Source organism: Eriocheir sinensis, chromosome 2 (assembly GCF_024679095.1).
Source record: "Eriocheir sinensis breed Jianghai 21 chromosome 2, ASM2467909v1, whole genome shotgun sequence".
NCBI lineage: Eukaryota > Metazoa > Arthropoda > Malacostraca > Decapoda > Varunidae > Eriocheir > Eriocheir sinensis.
In genome coordinates, this window is record NC_066510.1 from 14,771,426 (window position 1) to 14,791,303 (window position 19,878).

Genomic DNA, 19,878 nt, shown 5'->3' on the forward strand with positions numbered 1-19,878 from the left:
TTGTATGAAAATAGATATTCAAAATACACATAAAAATAGGTAAATTTCTTTTGAAATATATATACAAAATACCCATAAAATATTGTAAATTTGTGTCAGAATATATAAACAAATACACATAAAATAACGTAAATTTGTTTGAAAAATATATGCAAAATACACATAGAATAATGTCAAATCGTATCAAAATGAATGAGCAGAATATCAATAAAATAACGTAAATTTGTATGAAAATAAAGATGCAAAATACCCATAAAATAAAGCATATTTTTATAAAAATACATATACAAAAATACACATAGAATAATTAAATTTGTATTAAAATTAATATACAAAATGCATATACAATAAGGTAAATTTGTATTGAAAAAATATGCAAAATACACATAAAAGTGTAAATTTGTTTAAAAATCGATATACGAATACACATAATATAACGTAGATTTCTATAGAAAGATATATACAAAATACATATGAAATGATGTAATAACGTATAAAAATATATATACAAAATACACATTAAATAATTTAAATTCTCGTCAAAATAAATAAACAAAATTTCAATAAAAGAATGTGTATTTGTATGAAAATAAAAATACAAAATACTCATAAAATAACCTAAGTTTGTATAAAACTATATACAAAAATACACAAAAATAATTTAAATTTGTATAAAATAAATATACAAAATACACATAAAATTATTTTGTATATCTATTTTATACAAATGTACGTTATTTTATGTGAATTTGTTTTCATTTCATACAAATTTACATTATTTTATGTGTATTTTGTACATGTATTTAAATACAAATTTAACTAATTACATATTTTTATAAAAATACATACACAAAAATACACATAGATTAATGAAATTTGTATTAAAATTAATATACAAAATACACATACAATAAGGTAAATTTGTATTGAAAAAATATGCAAAATACACATAAAACAATGTAAATTTGTTTCAAAATATATATACGAATACACATAAAATAACGCAGATTTCTATAGAAATTTATATACAAAATACACTTGAAATAATGTAAATACGTATAAAAATATATATACAAAATGCACATTAAATAATGTTAATTCGTGTCAAAATAAATAAACAAAATATCATGAAAAGAATGTGTATTTGTATGAAAATAGATATACAAAATACACATAAAATAACCTAAATTTGTATAAAACTATAAACAAAAATACACAAAAATAATTTAAACTTGTATGAAAATAAATATACAAAAAACATATAAAATTAGGTAAATTTGTATTGAAATACATATACAAAATACACATAAAATAATGTAAATTTGAATGAAAATATATAAACATATAGACTTAAAATAACGTAAATTTGTATCAAATATATATACAAAAAAAACATTAAATAATGTAAATATGTATAAAAAAATATATACAAAACACAAATAAAATAATGTAAAATCGTATCAAAATAAATACAGAAAATATTAATAAAATAATGTAAATTTGTATGAAAATTAAGATGCAAAATACCTATAAAATAACGCATTTTTTATAAAAATATATATACGAAAAAACATAAAATATTTGATTTTGTATTAAAATAAACAGATATACAAAATACACATAAAATAAGCTAAATTTGAATAGAAATATATATAAAATACATAAAATAATGTAAATTTGTATCAAAATACCTATACAAATACACATATAATAACATAAATTTGTATAAAAATATATAAACAAAATACACATTAAATAATGTAAATACGTATAAATTTTTTTTTAGAAATACACAAATAATCATGTAATTCGTATCAAAATAAATAGACAAAATACCAATAAAATAATGTAAATTTCTATGAGAAAACATATACAAAATACACATAAATAACGCAAATATCAATAAAAATATATATAATATAATATATTTTTATACATATTTAAAATATTTAATGTATATTTTGTATATATATATTTTATCCAAATTTACGTGATTTTATATGTATTTGTTTATATATTTTCATACAAATTTACATTATTTTATGTGAGTTTTGTATATGTATTTCAATACAAATTTGCCTAACTTTATGTGTATTTTGCATATCTATTTTCAAACAAATTTAAATTATTTTTGTGTATTTTTGTATATATTTTTATACAAATTCTAGTTATTTTATTTGTTTTTTGTATATATATTTTCCTACAAATATACATTCTTTTATTGGAATTTTGTGTTTTTAATTTTTTACGAATTTACATTATTTTATGTGTATTTTGTATATATATTTTTCTACGTATTTAAACTATTTTATGTGTATTTTATACATACATTTCCATAAAAATTTACGTTATTTTATTGTGTGTATTCGTATATATTTTGAAACATTTTATACAAATTCATGTTATTTTATGTGTATTTGTATATATATTTTCATACAAATTTATATTATTTTATGTGTATTCTTACATATATTTTATTACAAATTTACCTTATTTTATGATTATTTTGTATATTTATTTCATTCAATTTTAAATTATTTAATGTGTATATTTGTATTTGTATTTAGGTTATTTTATGTGTGTTTTCTATATATATTTTCATCCAAAATTACATTATTTTATTGTTATTTTCTTAATTTAATTCGATAGAATTTAGATTATTTCATAGGTATTTTGTATACATATTTTTATACTCATTTACATTATCTAATGTGTGTTTTGTATATATTTTTTATGCAAACTAATTTTATGTGCATTTTTGTACATATATTTTTATAGAAACTTAAAACGTTATTTTATGTGTATTTTGTATATGTTTTCTCATACAAATTTACATTATTTAATTAGTATTTTGTTTATTTATTTTGATACGAATGACTTGATTATTGGTGTATTTTGTAAATATTTTTTATACGTATTTACATTACTTAATTTGTATTTTGTTTATATATTTTTTTTACAAACCTACGTTATTATATGTGTATTTGTTAAAAATATTTTGAAACGAATTTACTTTATTTTATGTATTTTGTATATATATTTCAATTCAAATTTAGCTTATTTTGTGTGTATTTTGTATATCTATTTTCATGCAAATTTAATTACTTCTGTGTATTTTTGTATATAGTTTTATACAAATTTACGTTATTTTATGTGCATTTTGAATATTTATATTTATACAAATACACATTCTCTTATTGGTATTTTGTTTATTTATATTTATACGAATTTACATTATTTTATGTGTATTTTGTATACATTTTTGATTCGTATTTACTTAATTTTATTTGTATTTTGTATATATATATTTATAGAAATCGACGTTATTTTATGTGTATTCGTATATATATTTTGAAACAAATTTACATTGTTTTATATGTTGTTTGCATATTTATTCAATACAAATTTACCTTATTGTATGTGCATTTTGTATATTTATTTTAATACAAATTCAAATATTTTATGTGTATTTTGGTATATATAATTTTATATAAAATGCGTTATTTTATACGTATTTTGCATCTTAGTTTTCATACAAATGTACATTATTTTTTTAATATTCTGTGTATATATTTTGATACGATTTTATATTATACTATTTGTGTTTTGTATATATTTTTTTATACATATTTTCATTATTTAATGTGTATTTTTTATATATATTTTATACAAATTAACGTAATTTTAAGTGTATTTGTTTATATAATTTCATTCAAATTTACATTATTTTAAGTTTATTTTGTATATGTATTTCAATACAAATTTACCTAATTTTATGTGTATTTTGTATATTTATTTTCATACAAATTTAAATTATTTATGTGTTTTTTTGTATATACATATAGAGTAAATTTCTATGAAAATATATATTCAAAATACGTATATAAAATAATGTAAATAAGTATAAAAATATATATATCAAATACACCTAAAAAATGAAAATTCGTATCAAAATAAATAAACAAAATTCCGATAAAGGAACGTATATTTGTAGGAAAATAAATATACAAAATACACATAAAACTACGAAAATTTGAATAAAAATATATACAAAAAAACAAAAAAATAAATTTCAATTTATATGAAAATAGATATACAAAATACACATATAATTAATTAAATTTGTATTTAAATACATGTACAAAATACACATAAAATAATGTAAAATTGTATGAAATGAAAACAAATTCACATAAAATAACGTACATTTGTATAAAATAGATATACAAAATATACATAGAATAATGTAAAATCGTATCAAAATAAATACACAGAATATCAATAAAAAATGTAATTTTGAATGAAAATAAAGATGCAAAATACCCATAAAATAAATCATATTTTTTTAAAAATACATATACAAGAATACACATAGAATAATTAAATTTGTATTAAAATTAATATACAAAATGCACGTTCAATAAGGGAAATTTGTATTGAAAAATATACAAAATGCACATAAAACAATGTATATTTGTTTCAAAATATATATACGAATACACATAAAATAACGTATATTTCTATAGAAATATATATGAAAAACTCACATGAAATGACGTAAATACGTACAAAAATATATATACACAATACACATTAAATAATATAAATTCGCATCAAAATAAATAAACAAAATACCAATAAAAGAATGTGTATTTGTATGTAAATAGATATACAAAATACACATAAAATATTGTAAATTTGTATAAAACTCTATTAAAAAAATACACAAAAATAATTTAAATTTGTATAAAAATATATATACAAAATACACATAAAACTAGTTAAATTTCTATTGAAATACATATACAAAATACACATAAAATAATGTAAATTTGAATGAAAATATATAAACAAATTCACTTAAAATAACGTAAATTTGTATGAAATATATATAGAAAATACACATTAAATAATGTAAATATGTATAAAAAAGTATATACAAAACACAAATAGAATAATGTAAAATAGTATCAAAATAAATACACAGAATATAAATAAAATAATGTAAATTTGTATGAAAATAAAGACGCAAAATACCCATAAAACAACGCATTTTTTTTTAAATATATATACCAAAATACACATAAAATATTTAAATTTGTATTACAATAAATATACAAAATGCACATACAATAAGGTAAATTTGTATTGAAATAGATATGCAAAATACACATAAAACAATGTAAATTTGTTTCAAAATATATATACGAATACACATAAAATAACGTAGATTTCTATAAAAATATATATACAAAATACACATAAAATGAAGTAAATACGTATAAGAAAAAGTATACAAAATACATATAAAATAATGTAAACTCGTATCAAAATAACTAAACTAAATGCCAATAAAAGAATGTTTACTTGTAAAAATATAAATATACAAAATACACATAAAATAACGTAAAATTGTATAAAACTATATACAAAAATAAACAAAAATAATTAAATTTGTATGAAAATAGATATACAAAAGACACATAAAATAAGCTAAATTTGAATTGAAATAAATATAGAAAATACATAAAATAATGTAAATTTGTATCAAAATATATATTCAAATACACATATATTAAAATTAATATACAAAATGCGTATATAATAAGGTAAATTTGTATTGAAAAAATATGCAACATACACGTTTACTCATACAAATTTATATTATTTTATTGGTATTTTGTTTATTTATTTTGATACGAATTACATGATTATTTGTGTATTTTGTACATATTTTTTTATTCGTATTTATATTATTTAATGTGTATTTTGTTTATATATTTTCATACAAATTTACGTTATTATATGTGTATTTGTATAAATATTTTGATACAAATTTACTTTATTTCATGTATTTTGTATATATATTTCAATTCAAATTTAGCTTATTTTGTGTGTATTTTGTATATATTTTCATACAAATTTAATTACTTCTGTGTATTTTTGTGTATAGTTTTATATAAATTTACGTTATTTTATGTGTATTTTGTATATTTATATTCATACAAATACACATTCTTTTATTGGTATTTTGTTTATTTATTTTCATACGAATTTAAATTATTTTATGTGTATTTTGTATACATTTTTTTATACGTATTTACTTCATTTTATGTGTATTTTGTATATATATTTTTATAGAAATCTACGTTATTTTATGTGTATTCGTATATATTTTTTGAAACAAATTTACATTGTTTTATATGTATTTTGCATATCTATTTCAATACAAATTTACCTTTTTGTATGTGTTTTTTGTATATTTATTTTAATACAAATTTATTTTTTTGATGTGTATTTTGGTATATATATTTTTATAAATAAAAAAAATGCGTTATTTTATGGGTATTTTGCTTCTTTATTTTCATACAAATTTACACAAGTATTTTATTAATATTCTGTGTATTTATTTTGATACGATTTTACATTATTCTATTTGTGTTTTGTACATATTTTTTATACAAATTTACGTTATTTTAAGTGTATTTGTTTATATATTTTCATTCAAATTTACACTATTTTATGTGTATTTTGTGTATGTATTTCAACACAAATTTACCTAATTTTATGTATATTTTGTATATTTATTTCCATACAAATTTAAAATATTTTTGTGTATTTTTGTATATAGTTTGATACAAATTTAGGTGATTTTATGTGTATTTTGTATATCTATTTTCATAAAAATACACATTCTTTTAAAATAAATTTGAATTAAAATAAATATATAAAAAACACATACAATAAGGTAAATTTGTATTGAAATAGATATGCAAAATACATATAAAACAATGTAAATTTGTTTCAAAATATATATACGAATACACATAAAATAACGTAGATTTCTATAAAAATATATATACAAAATACACATAAAATGAAGTAAATACGTATAAAAAAATGTATACAAAATACACATAAAATAATGTAAATTCGTATCAAAATAAAAATACAAAATAAAAATAAAAGAATGTGTATTTGTATAAATATAAATATACAAAATACACATAAAATAACGTAAATTTATATAAAACTATTTACAAAAATACACAGAAGTATTTTAATTTGTATGAAAATAGATATACAAAATAAGGTAAATTCGTTTCAAATTCAATAAACAAAATTCAGATAAAAGAAAGTATATTTGTAGAATAAATAAATATACAAAATACACATAAAATAACGAAAATTTGTTTGAAAATATATAAAAAAATAAACAAAAATAATTTCAATTTGTATGAAAATAAATATACAAAATACACATGTATTTTGTATATCTATTTTCACACAAATTACTTTTGTGTATTTTTGCATATAGTTTTATATAAATTTACGTTATTTTATTTGTATTTTGTATATTTATATTTATACAATACACATTCTTTTATTAATATTTAGTTTATTTATTTTGATACGAGTTTACATTATTTTATGTGTATTTTGTATACATTTTTTTATACGTATTTACTTCATTTTATGTGTATTTTGTATATTTATATTCATAGAAATCTACGTTATTTTATGTATATTCGTATATATATTTTGAAAAAAATTTACATGGTTTTATACGTATTTTGCATATCTATTTCAATACAAATTTACCTTATTGTATGTGCATTTTGTATATTTATTTTAATACAAATTCAAATATTTTATGTGTGTCTTGGTATAAATATTTTTTATAAAAAATGCGTTATTTTATGGGTATTTTGCATCTTAATTTTCATACAAATTCTGTGTATTTATTTTTATACGATTTTATATTATTCTATTTGTGTTTTATATATATTTTTTATACATATTTACATTATTTAATGTGTATTTTTTATATATATTTTATACAAATTTACGTTATTTTAAGTGTATTTGTTTATATATTTATAAATTTGTATTGAAATACATACACTAAATACTCATAAAATAATGTAAATTTGAATGAAAATACATAAACAAATACACTGAAAATAACGTAAATTTGTATAAAAAAAATATGTACAAAACACAAATAGAATAATGTAAAATCGTATGAAAATAAATACACAGAATATTAATAAAATAATGTAAATTTGTATGAGAATAAAGAAGCAAAATACCCATATATATATATATATATATATATATATATATCTAGATATATATATATATATATATATATATATATATATATATATATATATATATATATCTAGATATATATATCTATATATATATATATATATATATATATATATATATAGATATATATATTATACGTGTTTACATCATTTGATGTGTATTTTGTATATATATTTCTATAGAAATCTACGTTGATTTATGAGTATTCGTATATAGATTTTGAAATAAATTTACAGTTTTATTTGTATTTTGCATATTTTTTCAATACAAATTTACCTTATTGTATATGCATTTTGTATATTAATTTTAATACAAATTTAATAATGCTATGTGTATTTTGTATATGTATTTTTATAAAAATATGCTTTTTTTATGGGTATTTTGCATTTTTATTTTCATACAAATTTACATTATTTTATTTATATTCTGTTAATTTTTTTTTAAACAATTTTACATTATTCTATGTGTATTTTGTATATCTATATTTATACGTATTTACTTAATTTTATGTGTATTTTGTATATATATTTTTATAGAAATCTACGTTATTTTATGTGTATTCGTATATATATTTTGAAACAAATTTACATTGTTTTATATGTATTCTTGCATATCTCTTTCAATACATGTTTACCTTATAGTATGTGCATTTTGTATATTTATTTCAATACAAATTTAAATATTTAATATGTATTTTGGTATATATATTTTTATAAGAAATGCGCTTTTTGATGGGAATTATGCATCTTTATTTTAATACAAATTTACATTATTTTATTAATATTCGGAGTATTTATTTTGTTACGATTTCACATTATTCTATTTGTTTTTTGTATATATATTTTTTTTTTACATATTTACATTATTTAAAGTGTATCTTGCATATATATTTCATACAAATTTATTATCTATTATTTATTTTCATGCAAATACACATTCTTTTCATGATATTTTGTTTATTTATTTTGACACGAATTTACCTAGATATGTATTTTGTATATATATTTTTATACGTATTTACATAATTTCATGTGTATTTTGTATATATATTTCTATAGAAATCTACGTTATTTTATGTGTATTCGTATATATATTTTGAAACAAATTAACTTTGTTTTATATGTATTTTTGAATATCTCTTTCAATACATATATACCTTACTGTATATGCATTTTGTATATTTATTTCAATACAAATTTAAATATTTTATGTGTATTTTGGTATATATATTTTTATAAAAAATGCGCTATTTTATGGGAAATTTGCATCTTTCTTTTCATACAAATTTACATTATTTGATTGATATTCTGAGTATTTATATTGATAGGATTTTACATTATTCTATTTCTTTTTTATATATATTTTTTTATACACATTTACATTATTTAATGTGTATCTTGCATATATATTTTATACAAATTTACGTTATTTTAAGTGTATTTGTTTATATATTTTCATTCAAATTTACATTATTTTATGTGTATTTTGTATATGTATTTTAATACAAATTTACCTAATTTTACGTGTATTTTGTATATTTCTTTTCATTAAAATTTAAAAAAAAATTGTGTATTTTTTTATATAGTTTTATACAAATTTAGTTTATTTTATGTACGCATTTACATTATTTAATGTGTGTTTTGTATATATATTTTTATGCAAATTTACTTTATTTTATGTGCATTTTTGTACATATATTTATTTAGAAATTTGCGTTATTTTATGTGTATTTGTATATGTTATCTCATACAAATTTACATTATTTTATTGCTATTTTGTTTATTTATTTTGATACGAATGAAAATAGATATACAAAGTATACATAAAATAAAAAAAAATTGTATTAAAATATATATACAAAATACATAAAATAATGTAAATTTGTATCAAAATATTTTAACAGATGCGCATAAAATAACGTAAATTTGTTTTAAAATATACAAAATACACATTAGATAATGTAAATATGTATAAAAAAATATATACAAAACACAAATAGAATAATGTAAAATCGTACCAAAATAAATACACTGAATATTAATAAAACAATGTAAATTTGTATGAAAATAAAGATGCAAAATACCCATTAAATAACGCATTTTTTTTATAAAAATATATATACCAAAATACACATGAAAAAATTAATTTGTATTAAAATAAATATACAAAATACACATACAATAAGGTAAATATGTATTGAAATAGATATGCAAAATACATATAAAACAATGTAAATTTGTTTCAAAATATATATAAGAATACACATAAAATAACGTAGATTTGTATAAAAATATATATACAAAATACACATAAAATGAAGTAAATACGTATAAGAAAATGTATACAAAATACACGTTAGGTTATGTGTATTTTGTAAATCTATTTTCATTCAAATATATATTATTTTATTGGTATTTTGTTGATTTATATTGATACGAATTTACATTATTTTATATGTACTTTGTATATATATTTTTATACGCATTTACATTATTTAATATTTATTTTGAGTATATAATTTTATACAAATTCATGGTATTTTATGTGTATTTGTATATATATTTTCATATAAATTTACATTATTTTATGTGTATTTTGTACATATATTTCATTACAAATTTACCTAATTTTATGTTTATTTTGTATGTGTATTTTGTACACTTATATTTATACAAATACACATTCTTTTATTGGTATTTTGTTTATTTATTTTGTTTCGAATTTACATTATTTTATGTGTATTTTGCTTACATTTTTTTATACGTATTTACCTAATTTTATGTGTATTTTGTATATATATTTTTATAGAAATCTACGTTATTTTATGTGTATTCTTACATATATTTTGAAACAAATTTACATTGTTTTATATGTACAATAAGGTAAATTTGTATTGAAATACATATGCAAAATACATATAAAGCCATGTAAATTTGTTTCAAAATATGTATACGAATACACATAAAATAACGTAGATTTCTATAAAAATATATATACAAAATACACATAAAATGAAGTAAATACGTATAAAAAATGTATACAAAATACACATAAGATAATGTAAATTCGTATCAAAATAAATAAACAAAATACCAATAAAAGAATGTGTATTTGTATAAATATAAATATACAAAATACTCATAAAATAACGTAAATTTATATAAAACTATATAAAAAATACACAGAAGTGATTAAATTTGTATGAAAATATATACAAAACACACAAAAAATAAGCTAAATTTGAATTGAAATATATATACAAAATACATGAAATAAAGTAAATTTGTATCAAAATATTTATACAAATACACATATAAAAACGTAAATTTGTATGAAAATATATAAACAAAATACACATTAAATAATGTAAATACGTATAAAAAAAATTTGTACAAAATACACATATAATCATGTAATTCGTATCAAAATAAATAAACAAAATACCAATAAAATAATATAAATTTGTATGAGTAAACGTGTATAAATATAAATGTACAAAATACACATACAAAATAAACATAAAATAAGGTAAATTTGTAAAGAAATATATGAAAAAATACACATAAAATGATATAAATTTGTATGAAAATATATATACAAATACACATTAAATAACATGAATTTGTATAAAATTTGTATCAAAATATATACTTATACACACAATAAAATAACGTAATTTTTTTATGAAAATGTATTTACAAAATACACATGAAATAATTTAAATACGTAGAAAAATATATATACAAAAAACACATAAAATAGTGTAAATATGTATGAAAATATATAAACAAATACACATAAAATAATGTAAATTTGGATAAAAAATATATACAAAATTAACATTAAATAATGTAAATATATATATATATATATATATATATATATATATATATATATATATATATATATATATATATATATATATATATATAAATATATATATATATATATATATATATATATATATATATATATATATATATATATATATATATATATATATATATATATATATATATATATAAAATATATATACAAAAAACACATAGAATAATGTTAAATCGTATCAAAATAAATAAAGAGAATATAAATAAAATAATGTAAATTTGTATGAAAATAAAGATGCAAAATATCCATATAATAAAGCATATTTGCATAAAAATATATATACAAAAATACATATAAAATAATTAAATTTGTATTAAAATAAATATACAAAATGCACGTACAATAAAGTAAATTTGTATTGAAATAGATATGCAAAATACACATTAATAATGTAAATTTGTATCAAAATATATATACGAATACTCATAAAATAGAGTAAATTTCTATGAAAATATACATACAAAATAGATAAACAAAAAACACATATAACTAGTTAAATTTGTATTTAAATACATGTACAAAAAACACATAAAATAATGTAGATTTGTATGAAATGAAAACAAATACATTTTATATAAAATATATATACAAAATACACATAGAATAATGGAAAATCATATCAAAATAAATACACAGAATATCAATAAAATAATGTAAATTTGTATGAAAATAAAGATGCAAAATACCCATAAAATAAAGCATATTTTTATAAAAATAAATATACAAAAATACTCATAGATTAATCAAATTTGTATTAAAATTAATATACAAAATGCACTTACAATAAGGTAAATTTGTATTAAAAAAATATGCAAAATACACATAAAACAATGTAAATTTGTTTCAAAATATATATACGGATACACATAAAATAACGCAGACTTCTATAGAAATATATATACAAAATACACTTGAAATAATGTAAATACGTATAAAAATATATATACAAAATACACATTAAATAATGTTAATTCGTGTCAAAATAAATAAACAAAATATCATGAAAAGAATGTGTATTTGTATGAAAATAGATATACAAAATACACATAAAATAACCTAAATTTGTATAAAACTATATACAAAAATACACAAAAATAATTTAAACTTGTATGAAAATAAATATACAAAAAACATAAAATTACGTAAAATTGTATTGAAATACATATACAAAATACACATAAAATAATGTAAATTTTTATGAAAATATATAAACATATAGACTTAAAATAACGTAAATTTGTATCAAATATATATACAAAAAACACATTAAATAATGTAAATATGTATAAAAAAAATATATACAAAACACAAATAAAATAATGTAAAATCGTATCAAAATAAATACAGAAAATATTAATAAAATAATGTAAATTTGTATGAAAATTAAGATGCAAAATACCCATAAAATAATGATTTTTTTATAAAAATATATATACGAAAAAACATAAAATATTTGATTTTGTATTTAAATAAATAGATATACAAAATACACATAAAATAAGCTAAATTTGAATTGAAATATATATACAAAATACATAAAATAATGTAAATTTGTATCAAAATACTTATACAAATACACATATAATAACGTAAATTTGTATAAAAATATATAAACAAAATACACATTAAATAATGTAAATACGTATAAAAAAATGTACAAAATCCACAAATAATCATGTAATTCGTATCAAAATAAATAGACAAAATACCAATAAAATAATGTAAATTTCTATGAGAAAACATACACAAAATACACATAAATAACGCAAATATCAATAAAAATATATATAATATATTTTTATACATATTTAAAATATTTAATGTATATTTTGAATATATATTTTATCCAAATTTACGTTATTTTATATGTATTTGTTTATATATTTTCATACAAATTTACATTATTTTATGTGAGTTTTGTATATGTATTTCAATACAATTTTCCCTAACTTTATGAGTATTTTGCATATCTATTTTCAAACAAATTTAAATTATTTTTGTGTATTTTTGTAAATATTTTTATACAAATTTTAGTTATTTTATTTGTTTTTTGTATATATATTTTCCTACAAATTTACATTCTTTTATTGGAATTTTGTGTATTTAATTTTTTACGAATTTACATTATTTTATGTGTATTTTGTATATATATTTTTCTACGTATTTAAATTATTTTATGTGTATTTTATATATACATTTTCATAAAAATTTACGTTATTTTATTGTGTGTATTCGTATATATTTTGAAACAAATTTTATACAAATTCATGTTATTTTATGTGTATTTGTATATATATTTTTATACAAATTTATATTATTTTATGTGTATTCTTACATATATTTTATTACAAATTTACCTTATTTTATGTTTATTTTGTATATTTATTTCATTTAATATAATCAAATTTAAATTTATTGTATATGCATTTTGTATATTAATTTTAATACAAATTTAATTATTCTATGTGTTTTTTTCTATATGTATTTTTATAAAAATATGCTTTATTTTATGGGTATTTTGCATCTTTATATTCATACATATTTACGTTATTTTATTGATATTCTGCTCATTGATTTTGATACGATATGACATTATTCTATGAGTATTTATTTTATATTTTTTTCATACAAATTTACGTTATTTTATGTGTTTTTGTTTATATATTTTGACACAAATTTACAATATTTTATGGGTATTTTGTATATATATTTCATAAGAAATTTATATAGTTTTATGTGTATTTTGAATATCTATTTTCATACAAACTCAAATTATTTTTATGTATTTTTGTATATATTTCAATACAAATTTTAGTTAGGTTATGTGTATTTTGTAAATCTATTTTCATTCAAATATATATTATTTTATTGGTATTTTGTTGATTTATATTGATACGAGTTTACATTATTTTATATGTACTTTGTATATATATTTTTACACGCATTTACATTATTTAATATTTATTTTGAGTATATAATTTTATACAAATTCATGGTATTTTATGTGTATTTGTATATATATTTTCATATAAATTTACATTATTTTATGTGTATTTTGTACATATATTTCATTACAAATTTACCTTATTTTATGTTTATTTTGTATGTGTATTTTGTACATTTATATTTATACAAAGACACATTCTTTTATTGGTATTTTGTTTATTTATTTTGTTTCGAATTTACATTATTATATGTGTATTTTGTTTCCATTTTTTTATACGTATTTACTTAATTTTATGTGTATTTTGTATATATATTTTTATAGAAATCTACGTTATTTTATGTGTATTCGTACATATATTTTGAAAAAAAGTTACCTTGTTTTATATGTACAATAAGGTAAATTTGTATTGAAATAGATATGCAAAATACATATAAAGCAATGTAAATTTGTTTCAAAATATGTTTACAAATACACATAAAATAACGTAGATTTCTATAAAAATATATATTCAAAATACACATAAAATGAAGTAAATACGTATTAAAAATGTATACAAAATACACATAAAATAATGTAAATTCGTATCAAAATAAATAAACAAAATAAAAATAAAAGAATGTGTATTTGTATAAATATAAATATACAAAATACACATAAAATAACGTAAATTTATATAAAACTATATACAAAAATACACAGAAGTAATTAAATTTGTATGAAAATATATACAAAACACACAAAATAAGCTAAATTTGAATTGAAATATATATACAAAATCATGAAATAAAGTAAATTGGTATCAAAATATTTATTCAAATACACATATAATAACGTAAATTTGTATGAAAATATATAAACAAAATACACATTAAATAATGTAAATACGTATAAAAAAATGTGTACAAAATACACATTTTAATCATGTAATTCGTATCAAAATAAATAAACAAAATACCAATAAAATAATATAAATTTGTATGAGTAAACGTGTATAAATATAAATGTACAAAATGCACATACAAAATAAACATAAAATAAGGTAATTTTGTAATGAAATATATGTACAAAATACACATAAAATAATGTAAATTTATATGAAAATATATATACAAATACACATAAAATACCATGAATTTGTATAAAATTATATATTCAAAATAAATATTAAATTGTGTAAATGTGTATAAAAATATATATAAAAAGTACATATAAAATAATGTAAATTCGTATCAATATAAATCAAGAAAATACCAATACAATAATATATATTTGAATGAAAATAGATTTACAAAATACACATAACATAACTAAAATTTGTATTGAAATATAATTATACAAAAAAACATAAAAATAATTTGAGTTTGTATGAAAATAGATATTCAAAATACACATTAAACTAGGTAAATTTCTTTTGAAATATATATACAAAATACCCATAAAATATTGTAAATTTGTGTCAAAATATATATACAAATACACATAAAATAGCGTAAATTTGTATGAAAAATATTTACAAAATACACATAGAATAATGTCAAATCGTATCAAAATGAATGAGCAGAATATCAATAAAATAACGTAAATTTGTATGAAAATAAAGATGCAAAATACACATAAAATAAAGCATATTTTTATAAAAATACATATACAAAAATACACATAAAATAATTAAATTTGTATTAAAATTAATATACAAAATGCATATACAATAAGGTAAATTTGTATTGAAAAAATATGCAAAATACACAGTGTAAATTTGTTTAAAAATCTATATACGAATACACATAATATAACGTAGATTTCTATAGAAATATATATACAAAATACACATGAAATGATGTAAATACGTACAAAAATATATATACAAAATACACATTAAATAATTTAAATTCTCGTCAAAATAAATAAACAAAATATCAATAAAAGAAAGTGTATTTGTATGAAAATAGATATACAAAATATTCATAAAATAACCTAAGTTTGTATAAAACTATATACAAAAATACACAAAAATAATTTAAATTTGTATGAAAATAAATATACAAAATACACAAAATTAGGTAAATTTGTATTGAAATACATATACAAAATACACATATAATAATGGAAGTTTGAATGAAAATATATAAACATATACACTTAAAATAACGTAAATTTGTATCAAATATAATATATACAAAATACTAATTAAATAATGTAAGTATGTATAAAAAAATATATACAAAACACAACTAGAATAATGTAAAATCGCATCAAAATAAATACACAGAATATTAATAAAATAATGTAAATTTGTTTGAAAATAAAGATGCAAAATAGCCATAAAATAACGCATTTTTTAAAAAATATATATATATCAAAATACATATAAAATATTAAAATTTGTATTAAAATAAATATAAAAAATGCACATACTGTAAGGTAAATTTGTATTGAAATAGATATGCAAAATACATATAAAACAATGTAAATTTGTTTCAAAATATATATACGAATACACTTAAAATAACGTTGATTTCTATAAAAATGTATTCAAAATACACATAAAATGAAGTAAATACGTATAAAAAAATGAATACAAAATACACATAAAAATCGTATCAAAATAAATAAACAAAATACCAGTAAAAGAAAGTGTTTTTGTATAAATATAAATATACAAAATACACATAAAATATCATAAATTTGTATAAAACAAATACAAAAATACACAGAAGTTATTAAATATGTATGAAAATATATATATATATGTATATATATATATATATATATATATATATATATATATATATATATATATATATATATATATATATATATATATATATATATATATATATATATATATATATATATATATATATATATATATATATATATATAAAATACAGCTAAAATAAGGTAAATTTGAATTGAAATATACATACAAAATACATAAAATAATGTAAATCTGTATCAAAATATTTATACAAATTCTTATAATAACGTAGATTTGTTTAAAAAAATAAAAACAAAATACACATTAAGTAATGTAAATACGTATAAAAAATATGTACAAAATACACATATAATCATGTAATTCGTATCAAAATAAATAAACAAAATAGCAATAAAATAATGTAAATTTGTATGAGAAAAAATATACAAATAACGCAAATTTCTATAAAAATATATGTACAAAAATGCACATAAAATAAAGTAAATTAGCATAAAAAAAATATATACAAAACACACACTAAATAATGTAAATGCGTACATAAAATAACCTAAATTTGTATAAAACTATATACAAAAATACACAAAAATAATTTAAATTTGTTTGAAAAGAAACATACAAAATACACATAAAATTAGGTAAATTTGTATGGAAATACATATACAAAATACACATCAAATAATGTAAATTTGAATGAAAATATATAAACAAATACACTTAAAATAACGTAAATTTGTATAAAATATATATGCAAGATACACATTAAATAATGTAAATGTTTATAAAAAAAATATATGCAAAAAACAAATAGAATAATGTAAAATCGTATCAAAATAAATACACAGAATATCAATAAAATAATGTAAATTTGTATGAAAAAAAAGATGCAAAATTCCCAAAAAGTATCGAATTTTTTTAAAAATATATATACCAAAATACACATAAAATATTTAAATTTGTATTGAAATAAATATACAAAATGCATATACAGTAAGGTAAATTTGTATTGAAAGAGATATTCAAAAATACATATAAAACAATGTAAATTTGTTTGAAAATATATCTACGAATACACATAAAATAAAGTAGATTTCTATAGAAATATATATACAAAATACATATGAAATTATGTAAATACGTATAAAAATATATATATAAAATACATATCAAATAATGTAAATTCGTGTCAAAATAAATAAACAAAATATCATGAAAAGAATGTGTATATGTATGATATATGCAAGATACACATTAAATAATGTAAATATGTATAAAAAAGTATATACAAAAAACAAATAGAATAATGTAAAATCGTATCAAAATAAATACACCGAATATTAATAAAATAATGTAAATTTGTATGAAAATAAAGATGAAAAATTCCCATAAAATAGCGCATTGCTTATAAAAATATATATACCAAAATACACATAATATATATGTAGATTTCTATAGAAATTTTGTATATTTATTTCAATGCAAATTTAAATATTTTATGTGTATTTTGGTATATATATTTTTATAAGATTACGAAAATTTGAATAAAAATATATACAAAAAAACGAAAAAATAAATTTCAATTTTGTATGAAAATAGATATGCAAAATACACATATAATTAGTTAAATTTGTATTTAAATACATGTACAAAATACACATAAAATAATGTAAATTTGTATGAAATGAAAACAAATTCACATAAAATTCGCGTCAAAATAAATAAACAAAATATCAATAAAAGAATGTGTATTTGTATGAAAATAGATATACAAAATACACATAAAATAACCTAAATTTGTATCAAACTATATACAAAAATACACAAAAATATTTTAAATTTGAATGAAAATAAATATACAAAATACACATAAAATTAGGTAAATTTGTATTGAAATACATACACAAAATACACATAAAATAATGTAAATTTGAATGAAAATACATAAACAAATACACTTAAAATAACGTAAATTCGTATAAAAAAATATGTACAAAACACAAATTGAAAAATGTAAAATCGTATCAAAATAAATACACAGAATATTAATAAAATAATGTAAATTTGTATGAAAATAAAGAAGCAAAATACCCATAAAATAACGCATTTTTTTTTTTATAAAAATATATATACCAAAATACACATCAAAAAATTAAATTTGTATTAAAATAAATATACAAAAAACACATCCAATAAGGTAAATTTGTATTGAAAT